Genomic DNA, 27,522 nt, shown 5'->3' on the forward strand with positions numbered 1-27,522 from the left:
TTTTTTATTTTATATATATATATATTTTTTATTAAGGTATCGTTGATACACACTCTTACAAAGGTTTCACATGAAAAGCATGGTTACTACATTCACCTATATTATCAAGTCCCCCTCCCATACCCCATTGAAGTCACTGTCCATCAGTATAGTAAGATGCCACAGAGTCACTACTTGTCTTCTCTGTGCTACACTGTCTTCCCCATGACTACCACCCCCACACCATGTGTACTAATCATAATACCCCTCAATCACCTTCTCCCTCACTCCCCACCCACTATCCCCCGTCCCTCCCCTTTGGTGACCTCTAGTTCCTTCTTGGAGTCTGTGAGTCTGCTGCTGTTTTGTTCCTTCAGTTTTGCTTCGTTGTTACACTCCACAATTGAGAAAAATTATTTGGTACTTGTCTTTCTCCACCTGGCTAATTTCACTAAGCATAATACCTTCTGGCTCCATCCATGTTGTTGCAAATGGTAGGATTTGTTTCTTTCTTATGGCCGAATAATATTCCATTGTGTATATGTGCCACATCTTCTTTATCAATTCGTCTACTGATGGACACAGGTTGCTTCCATATCTGGGCTCTTGTAAATAGTGCTGCAATGAACATAGGGGTGCATATGCCCTTCTGAATCTGAGAACTTGTTCTCTCTGCATAAATTCCAATAAGTGGAATTCTTGGGTCAAATGGTATTTCTGTTTTTAGTTTTTTGAGGAAACTCCATATTGCTTTCCACAATGGTTGAATTATTTTACATTCCCACCAGCAGTGTAGAGGGTTCCCCTTTCTCCACATCCTCACCAGCATTTGTTGTTCCTAGTATTTTGTATGTTGGCCATCCTAACTGGGGTGAGGTGATATCTCATTGTGGTTTTAATTTGCATTTCCTTGATAATAAGTGATGTGGAGCATCCTTTCATGTGCCTATTGGACATCTTAATTTCTTCTTTAGAGAAGTGTCTGTTCATATCCTCCACCCATTTTTTTAATAGGGTTATTTGCCTTTTGGGTGGTGAGATGTGTGAGTTCTTTATATATTTGGATGTTAACCCCTTGTCAGATATGTCATTTACAAATATATTCTCCCATACTATAGGATGCCTTTTTGTTCTGCTGATGGTGTCCTTTGCTGTACAGAAGATTTTTAGCTTGATGTAGTCCCATTTGTTCATTTTTGCTTTTGTTACCCTTGCCCGAGGAGATGCGTTCAGGAAAAAGTTGCTCATGTTTATATTCAAGAGATTTTTGCCTGTGTTTTTTTCTAAGAGTTTTATGGTTTCATGACTTACATTCAGGTGTTTGATCCATTTCAAGTTTACTTTTGTGTATGGGGCTAGACAGTAATCCAGTTTCATTCTTTTGCATGTAGCTGTCCAGTTTTGCCAACACCAGTTGTTAAGAGGCTGTCATTTCCCCATTGTATCTCATGACTGCTTTATCGTATATTAATTGACCATATATGGTTGGGTTTATATCTGGGCTCTCTAGTCTGTTCCATTGGTCTATGGGTCTGTTCTTGTGCCAGTACCAAATTGTTTTGATTACTGTGGCTTTGTAGTAGAGCTTGAAGTCATGGAGCGTAATCCACCCAGCTTTATTCTTCCCTCTCAAGATTGCTTTGGCTATTTGGGGTATTGTGGTTCCATATGAATTTTAAAACTCTTTGCTCTAGTTTGTTGAAGAATGCTGTTTGTATTTTGGTAGGGATTGCATTGAATCTGTGGATGCTTTAGGCAGGATGGCCATTTTGACAATATTAATTCTTCCTCTCCATGAGCACAGGATGTGTGTGTTTCCACACATTTCTCTCATGAGTGTCTTGAAGTTTTCAGAGTATAGGTCTTTCACTTCCTTGGTTAGGTTTATTCCTAGGTGTTTTATTCTTTCTGATGCAATTGTGAATGGAATTGTTTTCCTCATTTCTCTTTCTGCTAGTTCACCGTTAGTGTATAGGAATGCAACAGATTTCTGTGTATTTATTTTGTATCCTGCAACTTTACTGAATTCAGATATTAGATCTAGTAGTTTTGGAGTGGATTTTTTAGGGTTTTTTATATACAATATCACATCATCTGCAAACAGTGACAGTTTAACTCTTCTTTACCAATCCGGATGCCTTTTATTTCTTTGTGTTGTCTGACTGCCGTGGCTAGGACCTCCAAAACTATGTTGAATAAGTGGGGAGAGTGGGCGTCCTTGTCTTGTTCCCATTCTTAAAGGAAAACCTTTTAGCTTCTCACTGTTAAGTATGATGTTGGCTGTGGGTTTGTCTTATATGGCCTTTATTATGCTGAGGTACTTGCCCTCTATACCCATTTTGTTGAGAGTTTTTATCATGAATGGATGTTAAATTTTGTCGAATGCTTTTACAGCATCTATGGAGATGATCGTGTGGTTTTTGTCCTTTTTGTTGATGTGGTGGATGATGTTGATGGATTTTCGAATCCATCCTTGCATCCTTGAAATAAATCCTACTTGATCATGATGGATGATCTTTTTGATGTATTTTTGGATTTGGTTTGTTGAGTATTTTTGCATCTTGTTCATCAGGGATATTGGTCTGTAATTTTCTTTTTTTTTGTAGTGTCTTTGCCTGGTTTTGATATTAGAGTGATGTTGGCCTTGTAGAATGAGTTTGGGAGTATTCCCTCCTCTTCTACTTTTTGGAAGACTTTAAGGAGGTTGGGTATTAGGTCTTCACTAAATGTTTGATAAAATTCAGCAGTGAAGCCATCTGGTACAGGAGTTTTGTTCTTATGTAGCTTTTTGATTATCAGTTTGATTTTGTTGCTGGTAATCAGTCTGTTCAGATACTCTCTTTCTTCCTGGGTCAGCCTTGGAAGGTTGTATTTTTCTAGAAAGTTGTCCATTTCTTCTAGGTTATCCAGTCTGTTAGCATATAAATTTTCATAATATTCTCTTGTAATTCTTTACAATTCTGTGGTGTCCATAGTGATTTTTCCTTTCTCATTCCTGATTCTGTTTGTGTGTGTAGACTTTTTTTCTTATTAAGTCTGGCTAGGGGTTTATCTATTTTGTTTATTTTCTCCAAGAGCCAGCTCTTGCTTTCATTGATTCTTCCTATTTTGTTCTTCTTGATTTTATTTATTTATGCTCTGATCTTTATTATGTCCCTACGTCTACTAACTTTGGGCCTCATTTGTTCTTCTTTTTCTAGTTGCATTACTTCTGAGTTTAGACTGTTCATGTGGGATTTTTCTTCTTTTCTTAGGGAAGCGTGTATTGCAAGATACTTTCCTCTTAGCATGACCTTCGCTGTGTCCCACAAATTTTGCAGTGTTGAGTTATTGTTGTCATTTGTCTCCATATATTGCTTGATCTCTGCTTTTATTTGGTCATTGATCCATTGTTTATTTAGGAGCACATTGTTAAGCCTCCATGTGTTGGTTTTTTTGTTTTCTTTGCAAAATTTATTTCTAGTATCATACCTTTGTGGTCTAAGATTGTTGAATCTGCTCTAGGTTGTTGAAGAATGCTGTTTGTATTTTGATAGGGATTGCATTGAATCTATAGATTACTTTAGCCTGGATGGCCATTTTGACAATATTAATTCTTCCTATCCTTGTGCACAAAATGTATTTCCATTTATTGGTATCTTCTTTAATTTCTCTCATGGTGTCTTGGTATTAGTTTTCCAGGTATAGGTCTTTCACTTTCTTGGTTAGGTTTATTACTTATTAAGAGCTCTGTTCTGCTTCCTGGCTGCAGGGAAGTAGAAAACAAAATAGAAATAAAATTTCTGTTTCTTCTGGTGATAGCTATTTAGACTTAGGAACACTTCCATCTATAACAGTTCCTCTAAAATACACTGTAGAGATGGTTTATGGGAGGTAAATTCTCTTAGTTTTTGCTTATCTGGAAATCATTTAATCCCTCCTTCAAATTTAAATGATAATCTTGCTGGGTAGAATATTCTTGGCTGAGGCCTTTCTGCCTCATTGCATTAAATATATATCATGCCACTCCCTTCTGGCCTGTAAGGTTTCTGTTGAGAAATCTGATGATAGCCTAATGGGTTTTCCTTTGTATGTGGTCTTTTTTCTCTGTCTGGCTGCTTGTAATACTCTGTCTTTATCCTTGATCTTTGCCATTTTAATTATTACATGTTTGGTGTTGTCTTCCTTGGGTCCCTTGTGTTGGGTAATCTGTGCACCTCCATGGCCTGAGAGACTATTTCCTTCCCCAAACTGGGGAATTTTTCAGCAGTTACCTCATTAAAGACACTCTCTATCCCTTTTCTCTCTTCTTCTTTTTCTGGTTTCCCTATAATGGGAATATTGTTTCGTTTGAATTGGTCACACAGTTCTCTCAATAGTCTTTCATTCTTAGAGATCCTTTTTTCTCTCCGTGCCTTAGCTTCTTTGTATTCCTCTTCTCTAATTTGTTTCATTTACTGTCTCCTCTATTTCTTCGAATCTGCTTTTAAATTCCTCCATTGTATGTTTTGTTTCAGATTCTGTACTCTTGAACACTTGTATCTCATTCCTGAATTCTTCCCTGAGTTCTTGAATATTTTTCTGTAGCTCATGAGCATGTCTATGATTTGTATTTACAACTCTCTTTCAGGAAGACTAATGAGTTCAATTTCACTTGGCCCTCTTTCTGGTGTTTGTGGGATTTTGGTTTGAACCAGATTCCTTTGACATTTCATATTTGTAGGTGGCACCCCTTAGTACCTAGAATCTCTACTCTTTGGAGCTGCTCATCCCCTGGAGTGATGGCAGAGGTTGCAGGCGAGTGGCGTTGGTGCCTTTCGGGAGGAAAGAGCTCTTTCCTGCTTCCCAGCTGCAGGGCCTGTCTCCACTGCCAGGGAAGAGGGGCAAGGGGGCAGGGAGAAGTCTCGATGCTTTGCACTTGTAGCTGCCGTAGGTGGGCCGCCCTCTGGCTGGCCTGGTGCAATGGTGGGAGCAGCTGGTTTGCAAGCCAGTGTTGGCCAGAAGGAAGGCACAGCATGCTGCATATCATGGTGTGGGGCCTGGTCGCTGTGTAGCCAGCCAGGGGGATGGAGTGTCTGAAGCTCCTGAAAGTTCCAAACCTGCTTGTCATTGTGTGCCCAGACAATTTTGTGCACCTTCCTTTCTCCTGAGCAGCAAGCTCTGTGCAGTCCTTGCCCCTTTAGCAGCCCTCTCTCTGTTAGGAAGTCTCTCAGACTGCCCGCCTTTCTTTTGTTCCAGAGTGGCCATATGTGGATACCTGTTTTCCACCAGTGGCTGGAATCTCAAGTCTCTCCAAGTATTCTGCCTGTGTTAGCTTCCCAACCCCACTAATCTCCAGGGCACCATGTAATGTAGGTTCATGCTCCCAGAACAGATCTCCAGGGCTGGGTGTTCAGCAGTCCTAGGCTTCCACCTTCTCCCTGCTCCATTTCTCTTCCTTCCTCTGGTGAGCTGGGGTGGGGAAAGGGCTTGGATCCTTCTGGGTCATGGCTTTGGCTCTTCACCCCTTACTTTGAGGTCCGCTGGTTTTCCCAGGTGTAGACAGTCTGCTGCAGCCTTCTTTCCTTTGCTCTTTCAGGATTTGATGTATTTGCTATATTTTCATATTATATGGGGTTTTGAGAGGAGGTTTCTGTCCCACCTCTCATACTGCCATCTTTAATCCTCTCTTTTATTCTTGATATGTTGTATTTCTTTTTTTTTTTTTTAGTTGTCTTGATTTCTTAATTTTACTGGTCTTGTCAGAGAACCAACTTTTCTTTCATTGAATTTTTTTTTCCTTTTTCCAGTTACATTCTGCTCTTTTATTATTTCCCTCCTTCTTCATTACTTGGGTTTGTTTTATTCTTCTAGTTTCTTAAGATGGAAGCTGAGATAGATTTGAGGCTCTTCTTTTATAATGTAGGTGTTTGATAACTATTTTTTTAGTAGTCCATTTGCGCTGCTGTAACAAACTGTTACAAATTAAGTCACCTATAAACAACAGAAATTTATTTCTCACAGTTTTGGAAAATCTAAGATCAAGACTTCAGCAGATTAGGTGTCTTGTGAGGGCCTCCTTCCTACTTCATAGATGGTTGTCCTCTCACTGTGCCTTTACATATGGGAAGGGGGAAGGGAGTTCTGTGGTGTCCTTCTTATTTTTTTTATTGAACTGCAGTTAATATGCAATATTATATTGGTTTCAAGTATATAACATAGTGACAACAGTTATTAACACATTATTAAATCCTCACCCCAACTAGGGTCATTATCTGTCGACACAGAAAAATGTTGCAGAACTATTGGCTATATTCTCTGTGTTGTACTTTCATCCCTGTAACTAATTTGTATTATAATTTAGATTTTTGTGCCTCTTTATCCCCTTCATCTATTTTACCCACCCACCCCAACTACTTCCCCATGGTAATGACCAGTCACTTCTCAGTGTCTATGAGTCTACTGCCTATTTTGTTTTGTTTTGTATTTTGATTCCACATGTAAGTGAAATCATAAGGTATTTGTCTTTCTCTGCCTGGGTTATTTCACTTAGCATAATACCCTATATGTCCATCCATGTTGTGACAATGGCAGGATTTGTTTTTGTTTCTTTTTTGGTGAATATATAATATTCCATTGTGTATATTTACCACTAATATTCCATTGTGTATATTTACCACATGTTCTTTATCTGATAGTCTGTTGATGGGCACTTAGGTTGCTTCTGTAACTTGGCTGTTGTAAATGATGCAGCAATAAACATAGGGGTGCTTATATATTTTTGAATTAGAATTTTTGGTTTCTTCAGATAAATTCCCAGGAGTGGAGTTACTGGGTCATATATTTCTATTTTTAGTTTTTTGAGTAACCTCCATATTGCTTTCCCTAGTGGCTGCAACCAATTTACATTACTGCCAACAATGTAGGAGGGTTCCCATTTCTCCACGTCCTATCCAACACTTATTACTTCTTGTCTTTTGAATAGTGGCCATTCTAACTGGTGTGAGGTGATATCTCAGTGCAGTTTTGTTTTGCATTTCCTTGATGATTAGCAGTGTGGAACATCTTTTCATGTGCCTGTTGGCCATCTGTACTTCTTTGCAAAAATGTCTATTTAGGTCCTCTGCCCATTTTTCTGTTGGGTTATTTGGGGGTTAATTTTGGTGTTGAGGCGTATGAGTTCTTTATATATTTTAGATGTTAACCCCTTATCCGATAAATCATTTACAAATATGTTCTTCTGTAGTTTAGGTTGTGTTTTTATTTTGCTGATTCTGGGGTCTTTCTTTATAAAAACAGTAACCCCATTCATGAGGGCTCTACCATCATGACCTAATCATCTCCCATTAAATGCCCATCTCCAATATAATCACACTGAGGATTAGATTTCAATGTAAGAATTTTGGTGGGGGACACACACACTTATACTATAGCAACTATACATTTTCCTCTAAGCACTACTTTTAGCTGCATACCAGGAATTTTAAAAGACTATGTTTTAATTTCCATTCAGTTCAAAATATTTTCCAATTTCCCTTGAGACTTCTTCCTTAATCCTTAGATCATATAGAATTGTGTCGTTAAATTTTAAAGTGTTTGGTGGTTTTCCTGTTACCTTGTTTAAACATTTCTAGTGTAATACCATTATGGTCAGAAAACAGTTTGTATGAATTCAGTTCTTTTCAATTTGTTAAGGTGTTTATGACCCAGGAGATACTATCTGTCTTGGTGAATATTTCATGTATATTTAAAGAGCATATGTATTGTGTAATGTCTCTTTTTTACCCTGGTAATTTTCTTTCTTTGAAGTCTACTTTGATACTAGTATAGACACTCTAGCATGTATTTAGGCAAAACGTTCCTCCATTCTGACAATCTCTGTCTTCCAATAGGTGTGTTTAGACTACTCATATTTAATATAATTAATAGCTTTGAATTTAGTTTGATCTTTATATTTGTTTTTCTGTTTTTGTATTTGAGGACTTTTAAATCAATTACATTGTTAAATTTATTAGCTATTTGTGACTAAATTCTTTTAAAAATGTATTTGTTTTCATAATAAAAGAAATACATAACATAGTAAATACAGAAAATATAAAAAGAAACCATTTATTTTACTATCCAGATAAAAACTGTTAGTGCATGAATCCAAATATTAAAAGCAAAAAAATTTGTTTTTCAGATTTGGTGTGCTACATAAGTTATATAACCTACTTTTTCTACTTTATACTATTTTAGACTCTTTTCTTCTTGTCATTAAATACTTCTAAAATATTTCATAAATACTTTTTAGTAGTTGTATACTGCTCCATGATTACTATTAACAAACATATTGTAGATCATTCTTTTTTTTAATTGAGGTAAAATTCACATAATAAACTAACCATTTTAAAGTGTACAACTCAGTGGCATTTAGTACATTCACAGTATTGTGTAACTGTCATTTGTTTAATTCTAACACATCTTTATCATCCCAAAAGGAAACTCCATACCCATTAACCAGTCATTCCCTAGTCTTATAACTGCTACTAACCAGTAATGTGCTTTCTGTCTCTGTGGGACTATAATTGTTTTTGCTGAGATGAGGCAAGGTATGTATGTAAATTGTGGTCAAATAATAAAATATATTGGGTAGATATCTCAAAAACAGAATCTGGGCTGCTAGCTAAGAATGAATGAACCATAACTTACTTGGGTCACTTATAGTTAAATTCTTAAATATTCTTTTCTATTAAAGAAGAACAATAGCTTAGCATCATGAGCTCTTAAGTTTGACTGCTAGTCAATGTTATGATTAACAGTGTAATCTTCAGGAAATTATTTTATCTTATAGTGACTCAGTTTATTCATGAATATATTTTTTAAGTACCTACCTCATAGGATTTTGAGGGAATTATAGTAGTTAATACATGTAAAAGTTTCTGGAGCTGCATCTGGCATGGAAAGCACTGAATAAGTGTTTGATGCTATCATTATTATTATTAACATTCTTATTGTTGCTGTTATTAAAAGGTCTGACTATTTTGTGAGACCTTGTTCAATAATCCCTCCTCACCTGTTAAGCAGCCTTTACTAAGAAAATATAAAATGAGTAAAGGTTTTCCTACCTCAGATATCCCAGTGATCTGTTTCTTTGGAGTCCTGATGGGATCTTGAGGGCGGAATCAGATTCAAGGTCATAAAACCAGAAAGGTGTTGAAGATTTGTGTGGCAGAAAAATTTGCAGCTTAATGGACACTGAAAATTATACAGAGAATCACAATTTACCAGAGTAGAAATCTGTGTAGGAACCAGTATTGGGGTAGAAAACTGCAACTATAATTGACAAGTTGCTGGAGACTCAGTGTGGATAAGTCTAAGAGATAAAAACTCTAGGAGTGCCCACATACTTGTGAGCTTTACGTCAAGGATCTCTCCCAAATTCTCACAGTGCATACTGAGGGAAAATCCTCTAATGCTCCTGGTAGAAGGGAAAGAGTAACTGCTTTGAAATAAGCCAGAACATTCTGTTCTTCATAAGGCCTGCCCCTGGGAGAAATTTTTTTACCACACTCTAACCTGCTGTGGTCTTATCAGAGACTAACTGACCAGGGGGAAGGAATGTAGCCAACTTTAGCAGGCTCTAGCCTACCATGTGGGGGAAAGGAAACACTCAGCTCCAGCCCTTAGCCAACCTAATCCCATCAAAAGGGAGGGAAACCTGAAAAGCACTGGTGAAGTTCACAATCCAGGGGCACAATCTTACCAAAAGACCGAGACCTAATCATAGGACATTTGAAATGCTTCATGTCCCTCTACACCTTCCCACTACATTACTAAGGGCTCTTTTCTGCAGTTCCCCTTACATAGTATATCATGTACAATAAAAAAATTCAATAAAAATTTGCAAGGCATACATACTAAAAGCAAAAAACACAGTTTAAAGACACTAACATCATCAGAACCAGAATTAGACATGGCAGGAGTGCTAGAATTATCATACCAGGACTTTTTTAAATCTGTGATTAATATACTAAGAGCTTTAATGGGAAAATAGGCAACATGTAAGAATAATTGAGCAATATCAGCAGAGATTCAAATTCCAAGGAAGAACAAGAAGTCTAACAAATGAAGAATGCCGTTAGTGGGCTCCTTAGTAGACTGGACACAGATGAAGAAAGAATTTCTGAGCTTGAGTATATGTCCAGAAAAAACTTTCACAACTGAAAAACAAAGAGAAAAAAGACTGAGAATAATAAGTGTAACAGAATATCCAAGAACTGTGGGACAGGTATAAAAGGCATATCGTACACATGCTTGGACTACCAGAAGGAAATGAAAGAAAGAAACAGAAGTAATATTTGAAACAATAATGATAGGGATTTCCCCAAATTAATGTCAGATACCAAACCACAGATCTAGGAAACTAAGAGAACACCAAGCAGGATAAAATGCCCCCCAAACCACAAGCATATCATTTTCATGCTGTGGAAAGTCAAAACATAAAATATCTTGAAAGAAGCCAGAGGAAATAAACCAGCATACCAGTAGAGGAGTTAAAGATAAGAATTATATATGACTTATCAAAACCATGCAAACTAGAAAAAAGTGAAGTGAAATATTTTTAATGTTGAGAGAAAAAAACCCCACCAACTTAGGATTCTGTACCCTGCAAAGTTATCCTTCAAAAGTTGAGGAGAAATACTTTCTCAGACAAACCCAGAATTCAGAGAACTTGTTGCCAGTAGACCTTCTTGGAAGTAATACTTTTAAATTAAATTTTTAAAAATTGAATTGTGGTTGACATACAATATTATATCAATTTCAGGTGTACAACATAGTGATTTGACAATTTATATACAATTCAAAATATTTACTATGGTAAGTGTAGTTACCATCTGTCCCATATAAAACTATTACTATATTCCTCATGCTGTACTTGTTCTCCCTGTGACTGACTGACTTTATAATTGGAAGTTTGTACCTCTTTGCTTGGAAGTAATATTAAAGGCATTTCTTTAGAGAGAAGGAAAATGCTATAGATCAGAAACTTGGATCTATATAAAGAAAGAAAGCATAATAGTGAATTAATTGAAGGTAAAGTTAAAATTGTTATATTTCTTAACTGAGCTAACAGACAATTTGTTAAAAATAAAGAAACAGTGTGTTCAGTGTGTGTGTGTATAAATACATATGCTTATGTATAAGTGAAATGTATGACAGCAGTGATACAAGGGACAGGAAGGAGGAATTAGGAATATTTTGCTATTATAAGAAGTGTTATAGTGTCATTTCAAAGTTAACTTGGATTAAATGTAAATGTACAATTCAAACTGACTACACTAAAAAAAATAGGCATGATTGATATGCTAAGGAGAGAAAATGGAATCATAAGATGCTCAGTTAAAACCACAAAAGGCAGAAAAATAGTGGAAGACAAAAATAGGAACAAGCAACAAAGGCAACAAATAGAAAACAGTAACAAACATGGTAGATATTAATCTAGCTATATCAATAATTTTAAAGCTCAGTAGTCTAAATATACCAATTGAAAGAGACCAATAAATTTGAGAATTACAGTGGTCTAAACACACTAATTAAAACAACTGTATGTTGTTTACAAGAAATCTGCTTCTAATATAAAGATACATACTCATTAAGAATTAAGAGATGGGGAAAGATATACCATGCTAACACCAATCCAAAGAAAGGAGGAGTCGCTGTATTAATTTCAGACATCAGGCTCCAGACCAAAGAAGGTTATCAGGGATAAAGAAGGGTATTACATAAAGATAAAGGAGTTATTTACTCCAAGAAGCTAAAACAATCTGTAATGTGCATGCACCTAACATCGAACTATGTGAGTCAAAAATTGATAGAACTGTAAGGAGAGCAAGATGAATCCACTCTTATACTTGGAGACTTCAACACCCCTCCATCAGAAATGGACTGCTTGAGCAGGCAGAAAACCATTAAGGATATAGTTGAACTCCCAACACCAATATTAATCTACTAGATATAACTGACATCTACAAACTGCAGAATTTGCATTTTTCTCAAGCTCAGATGCAACATTCACTGGGGTAGACCACATTCTGAGCCATAAACCACCTTAACAAATTTGAAAGAGTAGAACTAATACAATGCATCCTTTTAGACCACAGTGGAATTAAACTAGAAGTCAACAACAGAAAGATAGTACTCTCCAAATACTTGGAGATTAAATAACACACTTCTAATTAACACATGGGTCAAAGAAGAAATCTCAGGAGATATTTTTAAATAATTTAAACTAAATGAAAACACCATGTTTCAGAATTGTGAAATGCAGCAAAAGTAGTGCTTAGAGGGAAATTGAGAGCATTGGATGCATATATTAGAAAAGATAAAAGACCTAAAATCCGTAATCTAAGCTTCTACCTTAGGAAACTAGAAAAAGGAGTAAATTAAATCAAGGTAAGCAATAGAAAAGGAATAGTAAAAATTAGAGCAGGAATCAATGAAATTGTAGCCAAGATCAATAGGGGAAACCAAAAACTGATCCTTTGAAAAGATAATTAAATCAGTAAGCCTCTAGCCAGATTAAGAAAAAGGGAGAAGACACAAATTACTAACATCAGAAAAGTAAGTGGGACTCCACTCCAGATTCCGTGGACATTAAAAAGATCATAAAGGAACATTATGAGCAACTCTGTGCCCACAAATTTGATAACCTATATATAATGGACCAGTTCCTTGAAATATATAATTTGCCAGTGATTGCACAAAAAGAAATAGACAATATAAGTAGACTGCTCTCTGTTAAAGAAATTGAATCAATAGTTAATAACCTTACAAAGCAGAAAGCACCGGGCTCAGATGAGGTCACTGAATTCTACTAAATATTTAAGGAAGAAATTATACCACTTCTTTAGAATCTCCTCTGGAAGGTAGAAGCAGAGGGAAAACTTAATAACTCCTTCTATGAGGTCAGCATTACCATAATACATAAACCAGACAGAGACATTGCAAGAAAAGAAGACTGTAGATCATTATCTCTCATGAATATAGATGCAAGAATCTTCAACAAATTATTAGCAAATCAAATCCTATATAAAAAGAATGCAGACACCATCACCAGGAGCAATTTTTACCAGATATGCACAGCTGATTTAACATTCAGTAATCAATTGATGTAATCCAACGCATCATCAGGCTAAGATAAATCAAGGGATTCAGAAAAACCATTTGTCAAAATCCAGCATCCATTCATGATTAAATTCTCAGCAAACTAGGAATAGAGGGGAACTTTCTGTACATGATCAAGGACATCTACAAAAACCCCTCTGCTAATATACTTAATGGTGAGAAATTAGAAACTTTCCTGCTAAGATTAGAAATAAGGCAAGGAAAAGGCTACTGCTTTTCAACATTGTATTGGCTAATGCAGTTAAGACAATTAAGGGAAATAGAATGTATATAGATTGGGAAGGAAGAAATAAAACTGCTTTTTTGCAGATGCAGTGATTATCTATGTAGAAAATCTGAAAAAATTGACAAAAACTCTTGGAACTAATAAGCAATTATAACAAGGTTGCAGAATACAAAGTTAATATACAGAAGTCAATCACCTTCCTATACACCAGCAATGAACAAGTTGAATTTGAAATTAAAAACACATTACTGTTTATGTTAGCATGCCCCTAAAAAATATGTAAGTACAAATTATAAAAATATTAAAAAGATCTATATGAGGAAAAACAAACTCTATGAAAGAAATCAAAGAACTATATAATAAGTAAAGAGATACTCCATATTCATGGATAGGAAGGCTCAATATTGTCAAGATATTAGTTCTTCCCAGCTTCATTTATAGATTCAGCACAATCCCAGTCAGAATCCCAGCAAGTCTTGATGTGGATATCAACAAATGGATTCTAAATTTTATGTAGAGAAGCAAAAGACCCAGAATAGCCACCTCAGTGTAGGAGAACAAAGTGTCAGGAGAACTGACACTTCCCAACTTCAAGACTTAATATAAAGCTGCAGTAACCCAGACAATGTGGTACTTGTGAAAGAATAAACAAATAGATCAATGGAACATGATAGAGAGCCCAGAAGTAGACTTGACACAAATATTGTCAGCTTGTCTTTGACAAAAGAGAAAAGACAATACCCTGGAGAAAAGATAGTCTTTTCAACACATGGTGCTGAAATAGCTAGACATCTCTATGCAGAAAAAGGAGTCTATATGTAGCCCTTACATCCTTCACAAAAATTAGTTCAAAATGGATCATAAGCCTAAATGTAAGATGCAATAGGAGAAAATCTAGATGACCTTGGGTATGACAATGACTGTTTACATGCAACACCAAAGGCATAGTCTGTGAAAAAATAATTGATAAACTGGACCTCATTAAAATTAAAAACTTGCTCTGTGAAAGATGGTGTCAGGAGAGTGAGAAGGCACAGACTGAGAGAAAACATTAGCAGGAGACACATCTAATACGTAAGGACTTACCTAAAATTTACAAAAAGCTCTTAGAACTTAGTAAGAAAGCAACAATTCAATTAAAAAATAAGCAAAAAAGAAGAGGGGCGGAAGATGGCGGCGTGAGTAGAGCAGCGGAAATCTCCTCCCAAAACAACATATATCTATGAAAATATAACAAAGACAACCCTTCCTAGAATAAAGACCAGAGGACACAGGACAATATCCAGACCACATCCGCACCTGAGAGAACCCAGCACCTCGCGAAGGGGGTAAGATACAAGCCCCGGCCCCGCGGGAGCCGAGCGCCCCTCCCCCCAGCTCCCGGCGGGAGAAGAATAGGCAGAGCGGGAGGGAGACGGAGCACAGGGCTGCCGAACACCCAGCCCCAGCCATCCGGGCCAGAGTGCAGGGCCCTGGATACTAGGAAAACAGGGCAGCAAGAACAGTGAGCGGGCACTGGAGGCCGGGTGCCGGAGGACATAAGAAAAGCGCGCGACCATTTTTTTTTTTTTGCTTTTTTGCTGTTTTGTTTTCGCGAGTGCTTTTTGGAAGCCTTAAAGGGATAGGGACCCCAATACTAGGGAAACAGGGCAGCAAGACCGGTGAGCAGAGGCCTGAGGCTGGCACCAGAGAATAAAGAAAAACGAGCGACCACCTTTTTTTTCTAATTAAAAAAAAATTTTTTTTTTTTAATTTAAATTTTTTTTTTTTTTTTTTTTTGGTGGTCGTTGTTTTGTTTTGGTGGGTGCTTTTTGGAAGTCTTAAAGGGGCAGGGTGGGACACTTAATCCAGAGGTAGGGAATCCAGGGATCTCTGGGCACCCTAACCCCTGGACTGCAGGGAGCAGGGAGGCCCCTTACGGAGATAAATAGCCTCCCAGCCGCTCCTGCTCCAACGCGACTCCACCACTTTGGAGCAGCTGCCCGAGCCAGGCCACGCCCACAGCAACAGCAGAGATTAACTCCATAGCAGCCGGGCAGGAAGCAGAAACCCTGTCTGTGCGCAGCTGCGCAGCACAAGCCACTAGAGGTCGCTGTTCTCCCAGGAGAGAAGGGCCACAAACCAACAAGAAAGGAAGTCCTTCCAGCCGTCACTCGTGCCAGCTCTGCAGACTATTCCTATCACCATGAAAAGGCAAAGCTACAGGCAGACAAAGATCACAGAGACAACACCAGAGAAGGAGACAGACCTAACCAGTCTTCCTGAAAAAGAATTCAAAATAAGAATCATAAACATGCTGACAGAGATGCAGAGAAATACGCAAGAGAAATGGGATGAAGTCCGGAGGGAGATATACAGATGCCAGAAAGGAGATCGCAGAAATGAAACAAACTCTGGAAGGGTTTATAAGCAGAATGGATAGGATGCAAGAGGCCATTGATGGAATTGAAATCAGAGAACAGGAACGCATAGAAGCTGACAGAGAGAGAGACAAAAGGATCTCCAGGAATGAAACAATATTAAGAGAACTGTGTGACCAATCCAAAAGGAACAATATCCGTATTATAGGGGTCCCAGAAGAAGAAGAGAGAGGAAAAGAGATGGAAAGTATCTTAGAAGAAATAATTGCTGAAAACTTCCCCACACTGGGGGAGGAAATAATCGAACAGACCACGGAAATACACAGAACCCCCAACAGAAAGGATCCAAGAAGGACAACACCAAGACACATAATAATTAAAATGGCAAAGATCAAGGACAAGGAAAGAGTGTTAAAGGCAGCTAGAGAGAAAAAGGTCACCTATAAAGGGAAACCCATCAGGCTAACATCAGATTTCTCAACAGAAACCCTACAGGCCAGAAGAGAATGGCATGATATATTTAATACAATGAAACAGAAGGGCCTTGAACCAAGGATACTGTATCCAGCACGACTATCATTCAAATATGACGGTGGGATTAAACAATTCCCAGACAAACAAAAGCTGAGGGAATTTGCTTTCCACAAACCACCTCTACAGAACATCTTACAGGGACTGCTCTAGATGGGAGCACTCCTAGAAAGAGCACAGCACAACACACCCAACATATGAAGAATCGAGGAGGAGGAACAAGAAGGGAGAGAAGAAAAGAATCTCCAGACAGTGTATATAACAGCTCAATAAGCGAGCTAAGTTAGGCAGTAAGATACTAAAGAGGCTAACCTTGAACCTTTGGTAACCACGAATTTAAAGCCTGCAATGGCAATAAGTACATATCTTTCAATAGTCACCCTAAATGTTAATGGGTTGAATGCACCAATCAAAAGACACAGAGTAACAGAATGGATAAAAAAGCAAGACCCATCTATATGCTGCTTACAAGAAACTCACCTCAAACCCAAAGACATGTACAGACTAAAAGTCAAGGGATGGAAAAACATATTTCAAGCAAACAACAGTGAGAAGAAAGCAGGGGTTGCAGTACTAATATCAGACAAAATAGACTTCAAAACAAAGAAAGTAACAAGAGATAAAGAAGGACACTACATAATGATAAAGGGCTCAGTCAAACAAGAGGATATAACCATTCTAAATATATATGCACCCAACACAGGAGCCCCAGCATATGTGAAACAAATACTAACAGAACTAAAGGGGGATATAGACTGCAATGCATTCATTCTAGGGGACTTCAACACAACACTCACCCCAAAGGATAGATCCACTGGGCAGAAAATAAGTAAGGACACGGAAGCACTGAACAACACAGTAGAGGAGATGGACCTAATAGACATCTATAGAACTCTACATCCAAAAGCAACAGGATATACATTCTTCTCAAGTGCACATGGAACATTCTCCAGAATAGATCACATACTAGGCCACAAAAAGAGCCTCAGAAAATTCCAAAAGATTGAAATCCTACCAACCAACTTTTCAGACCACAAAGGCATAAAACTAGAAATAAACTGTACAAAGAAAGCAAAGAGGCTCACAAACACATGGAGGCTTAACAACATGCTCCTAAATAATCAATGGATCAATGACCAAATCAAAATGGAGATCCAGCAATATATGGAAACAAATGACAACAACAATACTAAGCCCCAACTTCTGTGGGACCCAGCAAAAGCAGTCTTAAGAGGAAAGTATATAGCAATCCAAGCATATTTAAAAAAGGAAGAGCAATCCCAAATGAATGGTCTAATGTCACAATTATCGAAATTGGAAAAAGAAGAACAGGTGAGGCCTAAGGTCAGCAGAAGGAGGGACATAATAAAGATCAGAGAAGAAATAAATAAAATTGAGAAGAATAAAACAATAGCAAAAAGGAACGAAACCAAGAGCTGGTTCTTTGAGAAAATAAACAAAATAGATAAGCCTCTAGCCAGACTTATTAAGAAGAAAAGAGAGTCAACACAAATCAACAGTATCAGAAACGAGAAAGGAAAAATCACGACGGACCCCACAGAAATACAAAGAATTATTAGAGAATACTATGAAAACCTATATGCTAACAAGCTGAGAAACCTAGGAGAAATGAACAACTTCCTAGAAAAACACAACCTTCCAAGATTGACCCAGAAAGAAACAGAAAATCTAAACAGACCAATTACCAGCAACGAAATTGAAGCGGTAATCAAAAAACTACCAAAGAACAAAACCCCCGGGCCAGATGGATTTACCTCGGAATTTTATCAGACATACAGGGAAGACATAATACCCATTCTCCTTAAAGTTTTCCAAAAAATAGAGGAGGAGGGGATACTCCCAAACTCATTCTATGAAGCTAACATCACCCGAATACCAAAACCAGGCAAAGACCCCACCAAAAAAGAAAACTACAGACCAATATCCCTGATGAACGTACATGCAAAAACACTCAACAAAATATTAGCAAACCGAATTCAAAAATACATCAAAAGGATCATACACCATGACCAAGTGGGATTCATCCCAGGGATGCAAGGATGGTACAACATTCGAAAGTCCATCAACATCATCCACCACATCAACAAAAAGAAAGCCAAAAACCACATGATCATCTCCACAGATGCTGAAAAAGCATTTGACAAAGTTCAACATCCATTCATGATAAAAACTCTCAGCAAAATGGGAATAGAGGGCAAGTACCTCAACATAATAAAGGCCATCTATGATAAACCCACAGCCAACATTATATTGAACAGCGAGAAGCTGAAAGCATTTCCTCTGAGATCAGGAACTAGACAGGGATGCCCACTCTCTCCACTGTTATTTAACGTAGTACTGGAGGTCCTAGCCACAGCAATCAGACAAAACAAAGAAATACAAGGAATCCAGATTGGTAAAGAAGAAGTTAAACTGTCATTATTTGCAGATGACATGATACTGTACATAAAAAACCCTAAAGACTCCACCCCAAAACTACTAGAACTGATATCGGAATACAGCAAAGTTGCAGGATACAAAATCAACACACAGAAATCTGTGGCTTTCCTATATACTAACAATGAACCAACAGAAAGAGAAATCAGGAAAACAACTCCATTCACAATTGCATCAAAAAAAATAAAATACCTAGGAATAAACCTAACCAAAGAAGTGAAAGACTTATACTCTGAAAACTACAAGTCACTCTTAAGAGAAATTAAAGGGGACACTAACAGATGGAAACTCATCCCATGCTCATGGCTAGGAAGAATTAATATCGTCAAAATGGCCATCCTGCCCAAAGCAATATACAGATTTGATGCAATCCCTATCAAATTACCAGCAACATTCTTCAACGAACGGGAACAAATAGTTCAAAAATTCATATGGAAACAGCAAAGACCCCGAATAGCCAAAGCAATCCTGAGAAAGAAGAATAAAGTGGGGGGGAGGGATCTCGCTCCCCAACTTCAAGCTCTACTACAAAGCCATAATAATCAAGACAATTTGGTACTGGCACAAGAACAGAGCCACAGACCAGTGGAACAGATTAGAGACTCCAGACATTAACCCAAACATATATGGTCAATAAATATTGGATAAAGGAGCCATGGACATACAATGGCGAAATGACAGTCTCTTCAACAGGTGGTGCTGGCAAAACTGGACAGCTACATGTAGGAGAATGAAACTGGACCATTGTCTAACCCCATATACAAAAGTAAACTCAAAATGAATCAAAGACCTGAATGTAAGCCATGAAACCATTAAACTCTTGGAAGAAAACATAGGCAAAAACCTCTTAGACATAAACATGAGTGACCTCTTCTTGAACATATCTCCCCGGGCAAGGAAAACAACAGCAAAAATGAGTAAGTGGGACTATATTAAGCTGAAAAGCTTCTGTACAGCAAAAGACACCATCAATAGAACAAAAAGGATCCCTACAGTATGGGAGAATATATTTGAAAATGACACATCCGATAAAGGCTTGACGTCCAGAATATATAAAGAGCTCACACGCCTCAACAAACAAAAAACAAATAACCCAATTAAAAAATGGGCAGAGGAACTGAACAGACAGTTCTCCAAAAAAGAAATACAGATGGCCAACAGACACATGAAAAGATGCTCCACATCGCTAATTATCAGAGAAATGCAAATTAAAACTACAATGAGGTATCACCTCACACCAGTAAGGATGGCTGCCATCCAAAAGACAAACAACAACAAATGTTGGCGAGGCTGTGGAGAAAGGGGAACCCTCCTACACTGCTGGTGGGAATGTAAGTTAGTTCAACCATTGTGGAAAGCAGTATGGAGGTACATGAAAATGCTCAAAACAGACTTACCATTTGACCCAGGAATTGCACTCCTAGGAATTTACCCTAAGAATGCAGCAATCAAGTATGAGAAAGATCAGTGCACCCCTATGTTTATCGCAGCACTATTTACAATAGCCAAGAATTGGAAGCAACCTAAATGTCCATCGATAGATGAATGGATAAAGAAGATGTGGTACATATACACAATGGAATACTACTCAGCCATAAGAAAAGGGCAAATCCAATCATTTGCAGCAACATGGATGGAGCTGGAGGGTATTATGCTCAGTGAAACAAGCCAAGCGGAGAAAGAGAAATACCAAATGATTTCACTTATCTGTGGAATATAAGAACAAAGGAAAAACTGAAGGAACAAAACAGCAGCAGAATCACAGAACTCAAGAATGGACTAACAGGTACCAAAGGGAAAGGGACTGGGGAGGATAGGTGGGTAGGGAGGGATAAGGGGCGGGGGGGAGAAGCAGGGGGGTATTAAGATTAACATGCATGGGGGTGTAGGAGAAAAGGGAGGGCTGTACAACACAGAATAGGCAAGTAGTGATTCTACAACATTTTGCTATGCTGATGGACAGTGACTGTAGAGGGGTTTATAGGGGAGACCTGGTATAGGGGAGAGCCTAGTAAACATAATATTCGTCATGTAAGTGTAGATTAGTGATACCAAAAACAAAGCAAAAAAAAAAAAAAAGGGCAGTTCCTGTGTGGTAACCTCCAATGAGTTCTCACAAGGGTATAAAGGGCATATACAAGTGTAGGCAAAGGGTCTGTTTGCGTTTATACAGAAGATCAAAGCCTAATTGGGCTACCCCGAAAATGAACTAAGATACGATATGAAAGAGAACTTCCAACATCTGCACTCTCTGGAAGACTCATGCCAGAAAATGATCATCAAAAAACCCCAACAAAGATCCACGCACTGCTACAGCTGTAGATGCACTCATCCCACCAGCTCCTGGACTTGCCATGGGAATGAAGGAGACATCTAAGCTGGCCTGTGCATACAGTAAAACAACAAATTTGACTGGATCTATACTGTTGGAACTCAAACAAGAATTAGGAGAAGTGCAAATTGTAGCGCTCCAAAGTCTTACAACTACAGACTATTTACTGTTAAAAGAACATAAGGGATGTGAACATTCCCCAGGAATGGGTTGTTTTAATTTGTCTGATTTCTCTCAGACTGTTCAAGTTCAGTTGGACAATATCCACCATATCATAGATAAGTTTTCACAAATGCCTAAGGTGCCTAACTGGTTTTCTTGGTTTCACTGGAGATGGCTGGTAATTACAGATATGCTTTGGTTATGTAACTATACTCCTATTATGTTAATGTGTGTGCGCAATTTAAGTAGTAGCTTAAAACCTATGCATGCTGAAGTTACTCTACAAGAAGATATGTCAAAGAAATAATCAATCTTCCCATGTTTTCTGCCACCTGCTACTTCTATAGCTTTTCTTCTTCCTTCCTAATTACAACCCTTAAATAGAATTCGTGCCTCATATCAAATTTACCGAGTATCATAATTCTTCCAAGTGGTAAAGATACCTCAAGACAAATGCTGGGCATAGAAGCCACAGGGCATAAATATGCAAAGAAGTAAAAAGCTAACCTTTTCAAACAGTAAGGCTTCTCTCTCACTTACCAACTTTACATTTCCCTGTATGGCCCCGGAAGATGACTGGTTAGCCAGAGACGGGTAAGATTCCTCAAGGGAGGAACAACCTAAGACAGGCACAGTCGCAGGGGGGCCATCAGGTGAGAAATTGGGGATCAACAGAGGTGAGGCTTAGAACCTCACCCCCCCCCCCCCCGTTCTGAGAGAAATCTTCTGCATACGTGGATGTTTTATTGCCCTGGTCTAGCTTGGATTAACACATAGTCTACAGGCACACACCTGATCATCTACATTTGCTCTCTTACAACACTAAACTATGTTTTCTACCTTTATCTTGTATCTACCTTCCACTTCAGCATTTTATTAAAAATAATAATAATAAAGAGAGAAATGTGGTATCCACATATAAATCAAGTATAAAAACCAAATGAGTATTCATATTTGAACTGACTGTTTATAGTTCATAATGCATGAGCAAAACCGTAAGTTTCTGTGATGACTGCCCTTGTACTGTTCACTATGTAACTTATTCATTATGTAAGAATTTGTTCTCCATGTAAGAACTTGTTTGTTATGCCTCAGAAGATTGGAGACTGACGAAAATTAGGCTTGGGGTGGATTAATGATTGTGCATTGAGCATTGACTCCCCTATACAGAATTTTATTGTCGTTAACAACCATTTGATCAATAAATATGAGAGATCCCCTCACAGAAAAAAAAAAAAAAAAGGACAGACTTCCAATGGTAAAATAAATAAGTAACCGGGATGTAATGTATAGCATAAGGAATACAGTCAAGATATTGTAACAGCTTGGTAGGGTGATAGCTGGAACCTAGAATTATGTATATAAATGTTTTATCACTGTGTTGTACACTTGAAACTAATGTAATACTGTGTGTCAACCACCCTTCAATAAAAAATAATTATCTAAAAAAAAAAAAATAAGCAAAAGAATTGAAAGGACATCACACCAAAGATACACAGATGACAAGCCTATGAAAGGATGTTCAACATCATATGTCATTAGAGAATTTCAAATTAAAATGAGTTGCTAAAATCCACCTAATCCACAAGGTACAGAATACTGATAACACCAAATGCCACTAAGGATGTGAAACCACAGGAACTCTCAGTTTTTGCTGGTGGAGTGCAAACTAATACAGTTACTTTGGAAGACATTTTGGCAATTTCTTACAAAATGAAAATACTCTTACAGCTGTTTTACCATTATTGCCAAAACTTGAAAGCAACCAAGATGTCCATGAGTAGGTCAATGGATAAATAAATAGTGGTACATCCAGACAATGGAATACTATCCAGCACTAAAAAGAAATGAGCCATCAAGCCAAGAAAAGACAGAGGGATAAATCTTAAATGCATATTACTAAGTGAAAGAAGCCAATCTGAAAGGCTACATACTGTATGATTCCAACTCTGACTTTCTGGAAAAGGCAAAACTGTTGTGACAGAAAAGATCAGTGGTTGCTAGAGGCTGAGGGGAGGGAAGGAAGAATAGGCAGCACAGAGAGAATTTTTAGATCAGTGAAACCATTCTGTATAATACTATAGTGGTGGATATGTGTCATTATACATTTATCAAAACCCATAGAATATAAACACCAAGAGTGAACCTAATGTAAACTAGCAGTTTGGGTCATAATAATGTGTCTGTGTAGGCTCATTGATTATAACAAATATGCCACTTTGGTGTGGGATGTTGATAGTGGAGGAGGTTGTCATATGTGGAGGCAGAGGGTATATGTATCTTCTCAGTTTTGCTATGAACCTAAAACTGCTCTAAAAATGAAGTCTTAAAAAATGGTTATTAAAATGTTTCTCTTCAGTAATAAAAATTAGGAAATATTAGCTTTCTGTGTCAAATGGCCTGGAAGGGCTTTCCTAAATATGTAGTATTTTAACTAAATATAGATTCAGATTGATGACAGGGAGAAGGTACTGCATTTCCAGATTGCAGCAAATAAGCATGAACTCCTGTTGAGACTTACGCAGTTTGGCGTGAATAAGGGTTCTGTGTAAGAAAGAGTGGAGGATGGATTGGAGTTGAAAGTACTTTTAGGAATATCTGCACCCACTCATCCTCTGGAAGAGAGAGAGGTAGCAGACTCTCATGGCCCAGACTGAGAGACCCAGGAGGACATCTCTAGATGCTCTGTCCCTCAGATGTGAGTATAGTGGTTGACTGCGTTTTGTAGGATTGAGAAGTCCATATGGCCATGAATGAGCCCTAAAATTCCCTGTGTATGTATGTTGCTACATTTACTTTAGTCTAGGGATGAATAATCATTCATTTCTCCAAAGTTCTGTGCCCAGATTTGAGCCAGGAAAATACTTTGGCCTGTTAAGAGCCTTCAGTGGAAATGAAGGTGAAAAGGTGCTTGGGAAAGGTCTGTAAGATCAAAGAAATTAAGAAGAAAGTGAAAAGGGCAGTGGGAGGAGGAGGGTGGGGAGAGAATGAAGAAACATTTAGGAAGTTCTGTTTTGCTGCTCTTTGACTCTGACATGTCACTGTGATGTCTGTAATGTAATTCTCTATGGAGAGAATGTTATGGGGAGGGGTTACTGTTTTGTTTCACTAGTTCTTGCATTGGTCCAACTAGGATGTGATGTTGACTGGAAGAGGCTTCCCTGAAGCCAGAAACAAAGCCCATCCTCTTTTAGGAGGAGGGGGAAGGGAGAACAGAGTTAATGTAGTGTATTATCAGAGATCTCTAGAATGGGAAAGCTTTTACCAAGGATAACTACCATCAGTAATGCTATTTTACACCTTTTGTCCATGATTATGTCAAAGATAGGTTTGAGTTTGCAAAAAAAGACAAATGGGGCTTATGTCTTACTGTCATACTTTTAAGTATTCAAAACATACATGGTAATTCTGTGGAAAGGTATCAGAGTTCTAAATTAAACTTCACTTCAGAAGCATGTGTTCCAAGAGGAATGGCTTTTTTTTTTAAACAAGGTGCTTAAGTTGAATTAGGTAAATCAATTAGTAGTATAAAATTTGGCTTTCTGGTCTTTGTCCCCACCACTCCACTGCAACTGCTCTTTTTAAAACACCAGTGACCTTTATGATGCTACAGCCAGTGCTTTGTTCTCTCAGTTCTCAACTTAACCTCATGTCTTAGCTGCACAGGACCCAACTGATGTCACTGTTTTCCTGGAAACAATTGTCTGGTTTTCTTTTATTCTTGAGGATGCTCTTTTTCTCTTTCTCCTGACCGCCTTATCGTTCAACAAATGCATTCTTCTTTCCTTATGTTGTCAGTTGATGGCTGGGCCAGCTGAGCCCCCTTCAAGGGAAGGTAGTCTGTACAAGAAGGGAAGACTGGCAGGAAAGGGTGGAATCTCCACCTAGGAGTTGAGGTTCAGAGGAGGAAGAGAGGAAGGCACCCAGCTTCAGAGATCATCCAGAACAAGCCTGGCGTCTGACAAAATGTTTATTGACATAATACAGTGAGGGAAGGCACTCCTGGGAAACTGGAATGCCTCACAAGAAGAGGGAGGAGGGAAGCACCTTTTGTTAGGTTTGGGTTCCTGCTGAAGGGTTCTGAGGAGGCGGTAAGGTATGTGGGTTTCAGTTTTGGATTGGCTGCTGTTTCTGAGGCAGGATTAGAATGGAGGGTTTATTAATGTTTGGATGCTGTCGTGAGGCAAGGTCAGTTTAGCAGATGGGTGTCCTTAGTAATAGATGACGACAGCAAAGCATATTGGGGTCTGTGAGAGCATTTTACAGCTGCTACATGACCTTGGGAAATATGTTTCTTATTTACTTTACACCTGCTTTAATCTGTGTCTATCCTCCCAGTCCAATTAATGGCAGAGTTTTTTTTTTTCCATTCCTGACTTCCAGCTTTTGTCTCAGACAAGTTTTTACTCTTTCAAAAGTTCCGTGGCACTGATTACTGGATTTCAGAAGTAAGGATTCTTGTTTCCTAAGTCTTGAAGGAAAATACGTGATTTAAAAAATGATCACTATACTTCCCCACCGATCTCTCTCTCTCCCAATTTAAGGTAAAAGCCACAAATTTTTAAACAGGGCATGATTTGAGAAAATTGTGAAGTAGGAATAGTCTCATTGGTGTCATTTCACCTTCTCTTTCTGAGCACCTCTCCCTATTCCCGGCACTGAGGACCTTTCACTGTCTCTTCTCACCCAGGCTTTCAGGGCTCTTTTTTAGGTTTTTTTCTTCTCCTTATGTGCACTTGTGCCTGTCGGTTGATTTGATAATGAGGTTAAGGTAGCATAATACAGTCCTTTGAGTGCATTTGCATTTTCAAAGGAAATAACCTGAGAATAATCCTGAAACTAAGAACAAGTTTCTAATGCATATTTGTGGCAAGATGTGCTGAGGAGTAAGAATGGTAGGGAAGTAGAGTTTGAGTAGAGGCAGTGCCTCAGCAATCATGCTGCTGTAGATAAGGGCCCCAGAAATCAGGAGTTGTCCTCTGAGGAGCTGATGAACTAGAGTCTGGCTCTACTTTGTTCCCACTTAGGTGCTGAGGTAGGTGGTACGTTGATAGACATAGTGGAAGTATCTGAGTGCCCAGGCATGTGTCATGGGAGCAAAGCTACTGTGTTGAATATGTAATGTGGAAATATGGACTGGAAGTTGAGTCTAGACAGATTAGTGCAAAGACAATTGGAAGTGCCTTCTTTCCACAGTGGTACACAAATGCTGCTGCCTTGGTAGTTCCAAGAGATAGATACAGGTACATCAGGACCTGCTCAGTACTGACCTTTGCACCTCTTACTGTCAGGGCATGTTTCAGTCACTAGACTGTCTGTGCTCAAACTCTGTCCTTTCAAGCCTTTCTTACTGAACCTAGGCAGTGCATACCCAGCTTTTCCACAGAGATGAAATGTGAGACCAGAGCTTGTAGCCTGTTTACCTCTCTAGACCCAAGTTGTTTCTTAATCCTCAGGGGAAATTTGAGGTTCCTGTTTGCTTTGAAGATGAATTGAGTTCAGGAAGGATTTGAATCCACAACCTCAAAACCTAGAAGCAACCTCCATGGCAGTCTTCCATGTATGTGCTGACTAAAGCCAGACTGTCTCCTGGTGCTGTGGCATTCCTGTCTTAACAACTCTTGGGGATGAGCCCAGTGTGGCTCTGAAGATCAGAAGCCTACAAGATTTCAGTCCTGGCCACAGTGTGAACCACTTTGAGGTATCCTTATAAACTGGATTTTTTAAAGTGGTGCTTTCCCTAACCCACTGGCCTTTTCCCTTGTCAAGTTCCAGACCAAATGGAACCTATTGATGCGGCAGTTTTTGCTTGCTTTTGAGTGGTTTCTGTTTGCATCCTGTGCAGGCCCAAGGCAGGCTCTGGAATTAGTTAGGCAGTCTCATCCCAACATCCACATCAAGATGATTGGCCATTTGTGCAGTCATTACTTTCCCCCAATTTGAAGACTATTAACTGGCCTTTACTGCTCTACTGAGAAGGGGTTGCACTGTACAAGAGAGAGATCTCTCTTACACATAGATCTCTGCATATAGGAGTTACTCCGGTGTCCAGTTGATAAGGTGGTCTTTTTGAAGCCTGTGAAGAAGTTGAGCGCATGATGGGCCCCTCCTCCCTACCTTGCCTACAACCTTGCTCTCTCCCGGCTCCTGGATCAAAGCAGTCTCCTTTGTATCAGTTCACTGCAGAGAGAATGGTTTATATTGGCTCTGTTGCAACTTTACTTCATAATGTCTGAAACGATTTTCTAATGCTATGTGAATTTCTCTTAGTAGACTTTGGAATGATTTTAGATTTACAGTAAAGTTTCAAAGATGATAGAGTTCCCATATACCCAATTTTCCCCATTTTC

General features: G+C 38.4%; 1 protein-coding gene and 1 long non-coding RNA gene across 5 annotated transcripts in view; one reads left to right on the forward strand and one right to left on the reverse strand.

Annotated features, from left to right (window-relative positions):
- Positions 1–27,522, forward strand: part of ILRUN (inflammation and lipid regulator with UBA-like and NBR1-like domains) — a 116,360-nt gene that overhangs the window by 66,237 nt on the left and 22,601 nt on the right. The gene's annotated exons all lie outside the window — the stretch shown is intronic.
- Positions 5,640–27,511, reverse strand: LOC130681335 (uncharacterized). The gene is made up of 2 exons (XR_008994405.1): positions 24,819–27,511; positions 5,640–10,139 (listed from the first exon to the last, which is right to left on the reverse strand). It is a non-coding gene; the product is annotated as an uncharacterized LOC130681335 (long non-coding RNA).

The sequence above is a fragment of the Manis pentadactyla genome, chromosome 16 (assembly GCF_030020395.1).
Source record: "Manis pentadactyla isolate mManPen7 chromosome 16, mManPen7.hap1, whole genome shotgun sequence".
In the NCBI taxonomy this organism is placed as follows: Eukaryota; Metazoa; Chordata; class Mammalia; order Pholidota; family Manidae; genus Manis; species Manis pentadactyla.